General features: G+C 43.6%; 1 protein-coding gene across 1 annotated transcript in view; it reads left to right on the top strand.

Annotated features, from left to right (window-relative positions):
* The first annotated feature begins 2,736 nt into the window (after positions 1-2,736).
* Positions 2,737-10,753, top strand: part of RNF144A (ring finger protein 144A) — a 62,922-nt gene continuing 54,905 nt past the window's right edge. Inside the window, exon 1 of the mRNA XM_030945111.1 lies at positions 2,737-2,890. The gene's annotated coding sequence lies outside the window, so the exon portion shown is untranslated. The remainder of the gene's footprint in view (positions 2,891-10,753) is intronic.

Below are 10,753 nucleotides of genomic sequence, written 5' to 3'. Positions count from 1 at the left end.
TGCATAAAAGAAATGTCTTGCATTCACCTTATGCATCTTCAAAGTTGAAGGGGGAAAATGCTTAAGTAGGAGCTGGTACTTCTGTGTAAAGGAAAGTGCTCTGCATACTCAGTGAAAATGTTTCCATTTATAATTCCTTCAGTTTCCATTTTTACTATCCTAACTGTAACTATACTCAGTGGTGCTCTTTTGTCCCTTTGTATTTTGCATTTTGCAGTCACAACATTTCCCAGACACTGACATTTCAGTATTTTTTTTTTCTTGTATTAACACTAAGTGACATTTAAAATGTGGCCCACACACAGTAACCCCACAGTCTTTTGGCAGCTATTTCCCTGACCTTGGCTGGAGTTCTCCCTGGCTCTATGGGCAGTGCAAATTTATGTAACTGGGGTTTGACTTCCCCTGCTCAAATATTAAATCTAGTCTCTTCCTCAGTACCCACACCCCACTGATAGAAAAGAAGCATTTTTCTTTGTGGCTGTCTCAGTCCCAGGATGGGGAAAGGTTTAGTGCATCAATGTACCAAAAAATCTACCACCCTGCAGCTTCTGCAAAAAATGCCAGCTGTAGAACAGCACACAGATATGAGGTACACAAACTCCCATTCAGATCCAGAAATCCTGCCATTCTTTGCTTTGCATTTGACCCTGTAAATGGCTATTCTTTTGCTTCCTCTGTGCCTGCAGAGGAAACTGCAGGAGAAACAAGAAGGAGATGAAAATGTCAAAATCCAGTAAAGAATGCACAGACATTTAAGATGGCTTTTGTTAGAAGGTTCTATGTGCTTACCTTCCTAAAATGTTAGGGATTTCACCTGCATAATTAGTAAAAGGTTTCTGCTCTGTGTGATATTCCTTTTCAAAGGAAATATGAGTTGTGTATATTGGAAATTAAGAATCTCACATTACAGTTGGAGAGTAATTTAAGTTAATGAACAGCTATTGGCATTTTTATATGCAAAATTTATTGTTGTGTAAAACAACAAAAATTTGGCTACAGTTGATGAGTCTAGTTTATTTAAAAAAATTATAAACACAGTTCATATTGGACCAAAAGTGGACTTTGGGCTTTCATTATGTAGTAGGGGCTACCTTTCAGTATGGGACTAGAAAAATAAAACAGAATTCAACATGTTTACTCCCAGGCTTAGTGATTACAGCTGTGTTGTGATCCTGAAAAGTCCAGATTAAATTTAAGTCTTATAAGCACAGATATGCTTAATTGTAGCTTTGTGTATAATATCATAGTATTGCAGCTAAGCATTTGCTAAAGATGCTGAATTGGGAAGGAACTGGCACTGCATTCCACTAACAATTGTTTCTATTTGTAAAAAAAATGTAGAGAATGCGTGTTTGGAAGGATGACTTCTGAAAAAATTGTGACTATACCTTGGGTAACAAGTAAAATTGTCACTTAAGATGCACTTTAGGATGCTCTCTTTTTCAGTATGAAGGATGCTGATATATTTGAATGTTACAAATGATCAATTTTGGACTAATAGTGTCAAATAATTAGTGCTAAGTATTTCATGAGTGTGTTGCACCTTTCAATAAATGTTTCTATTTTCCTAAGTTTGTCTGTAATTTTATATTTTCCAGTAATATAAGCCATAGTAGCAGAATGTGTGGCTGCATTCACAAGAGATCTGCAATTCTGGGTGCATTTAGTCTGTATTTAGCAGGGGGGCTGCTTGCACGGTGCCAAGGGCAGCATGGAGGGCGAAATGGAGAACAATGGTGGTGATTCTCCTCCTGATGAAAGGCACTTGTTACAAGGCTGAGTGGACTGGTCTGTGCTGGGAGAAGACAGTTCAAATACCTTGTGCTGTTCAGATGTGCGAAAGGCACAGCTATCCATAAATATCCGAGGACAAAAATAAGATTATCTTCTGTAATGGTAAATAAGAGAGAAAAGCCAGTCTATTTAGAAGACTGAAGACAAGCAGCTTCTCAAACTCATCTTCCATCTTCAGGCTCGGTGTAAACTCTTGTACTAGACAACCTCAAATCGAGCTTTTCACAGTATTTGGCCGTGTGTGAGAGGATGCTTGGCTTTTTACTCCGCTTTGCCATTGCCCCGCGCACTGCGGCGCTGTGAGGGCCCCGCAGCCGTGCCGCAGTGAGCTGCGGCGTGCCCCGCACCCGGGGCTGCCGTGCTGCGCGTGTGGCGCCGGGGCGGCTGCTGGGCTGTGCCCCATGAATCCGCCACACGGCTCCCGTTCGCCTCCTGCCTGCCGCAGGAGCACCGGGCCTTGCTCCGCACACACACCGGCAGCAGGGAGGCTCGGACAGCTCCCGCAGAACAGTCGTGCCCGTCAGGGTTCCCGTGCCTTCCCCTCCTTCCTTCCCCGGCCGGCAGGACAAACCCGCCGCCTCCTCGGCACAACCAGCCCCGTTGTTCTCTGCTGGGCCCGGCCCGTTACGCTGAGGCAACCCGAAGTGCTATTGCTTCAAGCAGATGAAAAGCCTCACGGTACAAGCGGCGACTCGGCTCGGCTCGGCTCGGCACGCCCGGGCCGGCGGCGTTGCCAAGCGGGAAATCCCGGGATCCCCGCGCCCGGGAGGCGCCTCCCGCCGCCGCCAGGGGGCGCCGCTGTGCCTGGCGCGGCGCGGCCGCTTCAAAGTGGGCGGTGGCGCGAGCGCGGCCGTTAATGGCGCCCGCCCGCCGCGGACGCGCCCGCCCCCGCCCGCCCTCACCCCACCCTCCTCCTCCCCCGCCCGAGAAAAGACCGGGAGCGGCGCCCGCCGCGCACACCCGGCTCCGCGGGGGTTTGGAGACCATGCTTGGGGCGGCGGCGTCGTCCTGCCGCGGCTCCGCGGGATAGCGCGGGACAGCGCCGCGCACCGCCCGCGGGCCGCCCCGCGCCGGCAGGGGCTGCAGCGGCACGGTAAGGCGGCGGGAGCGGGGGGCGCCTCCCGGGGCGCTGGGGCAGCGGGAGGCGGTGCCGGAGTGCACGGGCACCCTCGACCCCTCTACGTGAAGGGCTGTGGCGGCGTTCCCCGCCGCGGCCGTATCCCCTGCCGCTGCCGCCCGCCGGGAGCCCCCGGCGGCAGGGCGCTGTGCCCGGAGCGGTGCCGGCTGCGGGGCGGGCACGGCGGGGCCAGGCTGCCGGCGGGAAGCGCGGCCGCCGGCGGAGCGCCGCGTCGGGGGCGTAATGACAGCGGCGGCTCAGCCCCGCGTGTGCTCTGTCTTGGGGTTTCCATAAACGAGCGAAAACGTCTGCAAAGAGCCCAGTGCCCTGGAGTGCGGTAGCCATTCTTCGGGGAGGGGGAAATAATGAGCACGGGGGTCTGTGGAGTGCCCCCCCCCAGCCGTGCTCTCAGCGCAAGCGGAGTGTGCAGCCTGGGGAGAACGCGGATCGTTTGGGTTGCAGGGATGGAAGAAGCGGGAGTAACGCTCGGGTTTTCCTTCCCGGAGCTGAAGTGATGTTGCTGTTGACTTTTTTTGAGCTGTTGGAAGAACCCATAGGCACGATAACAAGGTGTCTTCCCACCCGCTGGATCAAGGGTATCTTGTTCCTAAACAGATCAGGCCCTGCATCATGTGTTTATTGCTTCTGTAGTACTGGAACAGGGAGTGTCAGCAGGGCAGGCTGATGGGAGAAGATACCAGCTCTTTGAATTTTTACTGTGTTCTTGGAAATACTGTCCCTTCTGCCCTGGAACATAATATTCCTGTTCTATAACAAGCATGAATAATGATTTATAAATAGACCAATTTGTTTATATTGCCCCCTGTGTAGCCAAACAACTGTTTACATTGGGAAATGGATTGCTTCATTTCACATCAGCTTATCAGTGCTGTCCCAGGAGTGGCTAAGCTGAAGTTACACCACCTTGGGCAGAGTGCTGCTGGAGAGATTACATCAGTAGTGTAAACTTCTGGTGGCTGGCCTGTCTGCTTGTGCATGCTTCTCTCACAGGCATCAGAGGCTACTGAAGGGATGATTGTGGGGGGTAAGAGAGTGTGTAGGGTTGTAGTGCAGTGAGGGGGGAGATTTGTGCCTTTTAATGAAAATGTTTAATTTATACTTTAATGGGACTTTATGGTGTGGGAAAACATAGATTATTTTTTTCCTGGTAGTGAGGTATCAAGGTGTCCTGACATGAAGCTTGTTAAATACCCAAGAGAAGCAAGATCAAGTGAGAAGTGTAGTGGTAGGAGGGAAAAACAGTTCCTTTTGTCTAGCGGGGTCTTGAAAAAGACAGGATTTTCCCCACAGCCATCTTTGCCCCTGGGATGAAGTTTTATTTTTTTACTCCCCCCACCCCTTTCCCTGACCATCATGTCTCATTATCCTCTTGTGCAATCTGTGTATTATGAGGGGGAAAACCATTTGTGATTGAAATAATACTACAATGATAGGTGTTTCAATTTGATATAACTGCTTTGAATAATCCATCCTTTATGTAAAACAGAGGGTTGATTTCCCTTCATATCTAAATCACCATGATTCATATCCTAGGAGCTGCTAGATCAAACTTATGTGTTTGTTGTCTGCAGTTATTGTAGATTTTTGCCCTTGAAGCACAGTTTTGAAAGTTACACTTTTACACTATTAGAAGTAACACTTACAAACTGGGTTCTTTTTTCCCCGATTCAGTATTTTAAGGCAATAATTTGTAGGGGGAAAGAAGACTATATAGTTGCTTAAGTCCTTTGGTTTTAAGTGTGGGTTGGTTTGGTTTTTTTCCCCCCCCAATACTATATTCTAAGTATTTGTCAGATTTCATGTGGGTTTTTTTATAACTTCTGACAACTTTTCTTTCAGTTAAGCCAAGGGACAAAGCTGCTGTCTGAAACATGAGTTTTGGCTGCAGTGTCATACAGTGGGTATGAATGGCTTCAGTGTATCTGCTGTATTTACAAGAATGCTCTCATAGGCTGGCAGAAAACTCGTATTTGCCCTCCCAGTGCTGATTCAGGGAAAATAATGGCTCTGATCATCCTGCAGCCTGGTCAGCAAGCACAGACCTTTTCTCTCTCTCAGACCTGATGTAACAGGGGAGCTGGAACCTGTTATACTTACCACCATATTTCCTGTGGGTTAGTATCAATAGTTATGCAACTGAGTTAGCAGTCTGCGGATGGATTAGAAGACTTGCTTTTCATTGTGCTCCTTCTTTCATCTTGGGTTACAAAAAGGGAATCAAAAACAATTACAAACTAACCCACCACTCATTTTGAGTGGCATAGTGATTCTGCTGTGTCTAACTTAGGCTGTGGTCAGCTCTTCTTTTTATAAGGCATGATCCTTTTCTGTATTGCTTTGTGGAAACAAGCTCATAAAATTCATTTTGAAGGAGATCAGATGAAAAAATCATAATGATAATGTCTGTTTTTCACTTCTGATGGCTGGGAGGAAGAAGCTGTTGAAAATAGACTTGCTCGTCTGGCTGCTTGCTGCAGAGTGATATGTTTTTTGTATTTCCTAATCAACTGAAATGCTTACAGTTTTTCTGCATATGCAGTCAGCAAATTCTGGAGCCGGCAAAAATAGTACAAAATGTATTTTCAAATAGGTTGGTTGTTTGCTGATGGTGCCGCTTATAGTGGTAATACCATTAAGTGTCTTTTCTAAAAGGCTGAAGGAAAAGAGGAACAAAGAAAGTGAATCAGTATGCCTGGTAACTTTTTATTTACTGTGAAGACAGACTATCTTGTCAGATTGTTCTAGTCTTGGCATGACTGATACTTCCTTATTACAGCAACATTTTCACCCTTTCTTTTATAGACTATCAAGTGTGTGGTAGCTTGTTACATTGAAACACCTTGCTGTTATCCTCCAGGTATCACTATGACAGTTTAATAGAGCTTCATCCTGTTTATATTGAATGGAAACGACCTGTGATTGAAAAAAATGCACTAAAGCTTATTAAATTGAAACTTTTTCTTCTTCATGATGTCCAATGGATCATCTGAAATACTTCAGAATGTGGGCAGGTCTTGCAGGTCTGGAAAATCAAGTTCTAACTTAGCAGGTTCAGGTGTAATTTTTTCATTACTTGCAAATGTTCAGCTTTATTTGCACTGATCACTGCTTTGCTTGTGAACAACCGGATTCCATAGTTTTGGAGACTTTATTATTGAATTTCACTTGGAAATTTTACTGACTGTTCTGTTTCTGGAGTATTTGGGTTATTTCCTGTAACCATAAAACTCCAGTATGAACTACGAACTATGAAAGCTACCACTATGGTTCTTGGAGACAGTTTCAGCTGACCAACCTTTGTCTCAACTCTACTCTCTACTAAATAGATCATATATAGCATAAGAAACATATGCTGTTCTACACATCCAGTCCTTGCGGATGACTCTTATATTTAGCCAGGAATATGAAATACGAGGAATATGAAAATTAATTAGGAAAATATATTGAGGCAAAAATCTGTTATTAGCCCTTGATAATCAGGCACGAGATCAGGTTCTTCCTATGCTTATTATTTCTGTTGTTGTTCAGCAGTTGATTTGCTTCATGTTTGATCAATGATAAGGATCTGTGTGTGGGTTTTATAATCACAGATATTAATTTCCTTCTATATATATTTTTTATGCATTTGTATATAAAATATATGTTATATAGAACATTTTATGCAATGTATATATATAAATATATCTCTCTTACTTTTCATTTCTCTGATGGGGGCAGGTCTGATAGAAGCATCAGAAGTGGTTGCCTGCTGTCTTCCTACACAATGTTTTCAGTCAGGGCTGCCTCCCTGCAGTGACCACACAGGATGGTTGTGGTGGTATGGGTGAGCAGAGTCTGTTCCTTGCTGAAATGCCCCCTCCCTGGGGTGACAGGAGGGCCTTGCTGCATTCTGTAAAGCAGCTGTATTTTTCTGGGGCTGATTCTTCAGACAGTGTTTGTCCTCTTAGGAGGAAAATGAATGTTTTTTAAGTCTGGGTCTCCTTCTATTACTATGGTTTTCCCTTCATCTCTCTATTTCCTGTTAAGAAATACATCCATCCTGACAGAATGAGAGCAATGCTCTGCGACTTGTGTGGTCAGGCTCGTGTCTCCAGTGCAGTCTGGTAACAGAAACTTCAAGACCAAGCTATGTGCAGTCAGTATAGATATATTTCTAGCCTGGTTTTCTGAGAAAATAGAGATTGTGTGCAACTCTCTGTGAATGTCTAACTTTCATTGTTGTTCTTAATTTCTAAACCTTTTGAGAAATTCCAGTTGCATTTGTGAGAGGGTGGTAGCTTATGGCTGATAAACCTACACCTTTTCTGGCAGTAGGTAGCCTTGGCAGATGGAAAGATGCCTGCTGAAGGACAGATTGAAATCTGAACTCTTCCTGCAACTTTGACACACATTCCTAGGAAACTGGGTTTTACTGCCCCTGTTGCTTACAAATCAGCTTACATTTTGTTCCTATTTTTTGACACTGTTTCAAATTATACTTTTCTTTCATTACTGAGTATTTTTGCAACAGTTTTGAATATGAAGAAGAGCAAGTGTTTAGTATTTAGCCCCAAGTAGCTTTACATGACAAAAAGTGCATGATGAGAAAGGAAAGAGTCACTGGTTTTTAAAAAGGTTTTATTATTGCTCTTCATACATGCCCTGCTTACATGAATTCCTGTTTGTTAAAATAATTATTTTAACTATTTTCTTTTATTAATTTTAGTTTGTAATAGCAGTTCTTTAGACACCCAGAAATTTTCTTTGTAGTTGTATCATATAAAGATTGTTCCCCAAATGTAACAAGGCTTAATAGGATGCAAACTGAAACAGTTCAGTCTTATTTCTGTATTTCTCCTCTGTGTTTGTTTTCTGTAAACAGACTCTGTGTGAACCTTTCAGTTAGGTGATCACTTTTGCATGCTGCTATCTGTTGAATACATTTTGTGGTCTTTGTTTGTCTTGTCACGCTGACTTGATTAGTGTTGTACCATCATCTTCCTTCATGAATAATGTATTTCCCGTCATACAGTTGGAGCCTAGAGAAGACACCTACATCTACTTTCTTAGATTAATTATGCATTACTTTTACCTTTGATGTGTACTGTCTATTCTTACTCTAATGGAAAAAATGCTGACCAAAAGATACATGTTGAGGGTGTATAAGGTATGTTAGATTTGTGGAAAGGCAGACCGTATTCAAATAAAACCAACCAAACTAAGCCCCAACTTTTATTAGAGCTTCCTGGTTTTTTTTTCTTTGTACTTCTGATATTTATTGGCAACTTGTATTTTGAAAGATTTGCTGGTGATTTCTCTCTACTTCAAATCACCAGGTTTTGCTGGTGTCAGTTACTGTTTCTTAGTTGTGTGTGTGTCTAGCTTTATAGCAAAGATGTGACAGTATTCATCAGGTCTCACTGTCACTGGAAAGCTGTGAGAGGTAGGATAACCTCAGTCACAGCTGTAGGATGCATGTGCCAGCTCAAATGGGCTGTTGATGTTTATTCCATCTTGCTGTTTGGTCTCATTGATCCTCTGGACCACGCTTGGAGCCTGCTGGGCTCTGTCTTGGTCCAAACACTGAGCTGACCTCACAAGCTTTGTGCCTCAGGTAAAACAGAGCAGTTCTCTCTTCCTGTTAATCACTGAAAAGTGAAACTGATACAGGATAAGCACAACATGGTGGTGAACCTCGTAGTTGCTGCAGGAGCTGAAGCCAGCTACTTCCTAAGGGTGCAGTATGTACTGTCTGTAGTTCTGATGGTAAGCCCTTAAAGACCTTCGAAGTTTGTGGATGCTCATCCATTCATACTCACCTGCAGGACGTGAGTTTATCTCAAGGCTACAAGCTTGTTTGTTTCTCTTTACCATGTGATGTGACAGTCCCTGGCCTTGGGGAAGGTTGTGCTGGAAGAATTGGTGCTGTATGAAGCTTGCCCAAAGTAGTGCTGCTGACCCTAGCACCTCTCCATGCTGTAGGTGGCTCTGCTCTGTGTTTGGTTGTGCCCTGATCCTTGTGGCTCTGAGGGAACCAGTCTCTGCAGTGTGAGTTCATCCTTCTCTCCACTGTAGCTTTACACCTGTCCTGCCTGTTGAAGCAAATGGCTTGTCTCCATCAAACTGCTGCTGTCACTGGGCATCAGCTGTGGTGGTGTTCAGAATATGTAATGTCAAGTCACCTATCTCCTTTCTTGCATGATGTGATGTCCCACTGGGGCAGCAGCATTGGCCATTTACTTTGCATGGATTTATGTCTGAAAATCCATTCTTAAAGGTTTTACCACTGGCTTTTGTTGAGGGTGAAACATAATAGTTCTTAGTGGTTTCACCGTCTTAAGCCCTTTGCATCTGTAGAGTCACTAGGAGTGTGATAAGCCATTTCTGTCTTCTGTTCTCTTTTGTTCTAGCTTGTCATTGTCTTAAAAATAAAATCTCACTTCAGTGGGAGCAACAGGGTAGTTCTAATTTCAGTTCATGTTACATATTTAGTCAAAAATCAAGGTATGACAAATTCATAGACAACTCATGAATCCAAAGAATGTGATATCTTTTTGGCAAACTGTCAGTGCTAAATATTTGCATCAGTCACTTCACATTTCCACTATCTCCTCAGAAAGGTGAACTTCACAGATTTTAATGAAATATATTGTTCGACTGTGTTCCCTGCTTTTCAATTTAGACTACTACTTCTTATAGTTACATATGAATGTGTTTTCAGGGGCTGCTCTTTTTTGGAAAGTTTACTGTTTTGCTCTGTCTTCTCTGAAAGGTCTGCTTGGGTTTTTTTGGGAGTTTCTTTGGTTTGATTTTGTTTCCTGTCCTCCATGATTCTACTGTATTGGTCTTCAGACCAACACAGGCATGTCCTTGTAACTTTTATTAATAGGAAGAGTTGCTTTTGGATGGGATGATTCACCACAGCTGCCAGTACAAGGAAGAGTCAAAACATTGTGCCCCTTCATTGTGCTAATAATAGTGACGTACCTTTTTGCTGTCTGGCAACACTGCTGCTAGTGGCAGCTTCAGAAGGGATTGCTGCAAGGGCAGTGAGGATCTCTGCTTTTTCCCTTTTGCCTTAGGATCTTTTCTCGTGCAGCTTCATTTCTCACTCCATGACACTGAGCCCATCCTTTTCATTGAAATGACAGTGTATTTTCACTCTGCTATCAACCACTTCTGATCTTGAACTGCAAAAGGGCAAAGATGGTGCTATTTTTGGAGGGGAAAAAAAAACCCCACAAAAACCCCTGCAAAACAAAACAGTTTTTGTGCTGTGCTGGACAGGATGTTGCTAAAACTATAACCTGGAGAGTTCCAGAGTAAAACAATATGTGCATATAAGGATGTCCTATCAAAATCACCTCAACTAATGTGAAAATCCATTTGTTTTCTCAATACCAAGGGAGTTTCCATGTGATTGCCTTAATGTGGGACTTATTCAGCCCTACTGGTTATGAAGAATTTGCAGTATCTGGAGCTTTATAGGAAAGAAAGGAAATAATTTTCTTAAAAGAAAAAAAAATCTTTACAGTCAAAGAAAATTAAAACAAGCAGTATGTCTTAAATGAAAGACAGTATCCAAGCTCTTGGAAATTGCTGAAAGGCTGCAGAAGGTTAGTATCTGTCCCTTAGCAATTAGATCTTCCTAGAAATGTGTAGGAAATGCTCTTTGTGGGAGCTATAGACCTGAGTTTAGGTATTTCATGAAGTCTTTGTGTTTGCTGTCCAGCTGTTTCAGTGCTTAAGTGGGAGAAAATCGGAGGTTACTCAACGAGATTGTTCCCAGGCAATTCCCAATCAAAGCCTTGTCAGGCTTTGATTTTTTTATTCAGTGAA

The sequence above is a fragment of the Camarhynchus parvulus genome, chromosome 3 (assembly GCF_901933205.1).
Source record: "Camarhynchus parvulus chromosome 3, STF_HiC, whole genome shotgun sequence".
Taxonomy (NCBI): domain Eukaryota; kingdom Metazoa; phylum Chordata; class Aves; order Passeriformes; family Thraupidae; genus Camarhynchus; species Camarhynchus parvulus.
The sequence above is the reverse complement of the archived record's forward strand: the minus strand, read 5'-3'. Positions and strand labels throughout refer to the sequence as shown.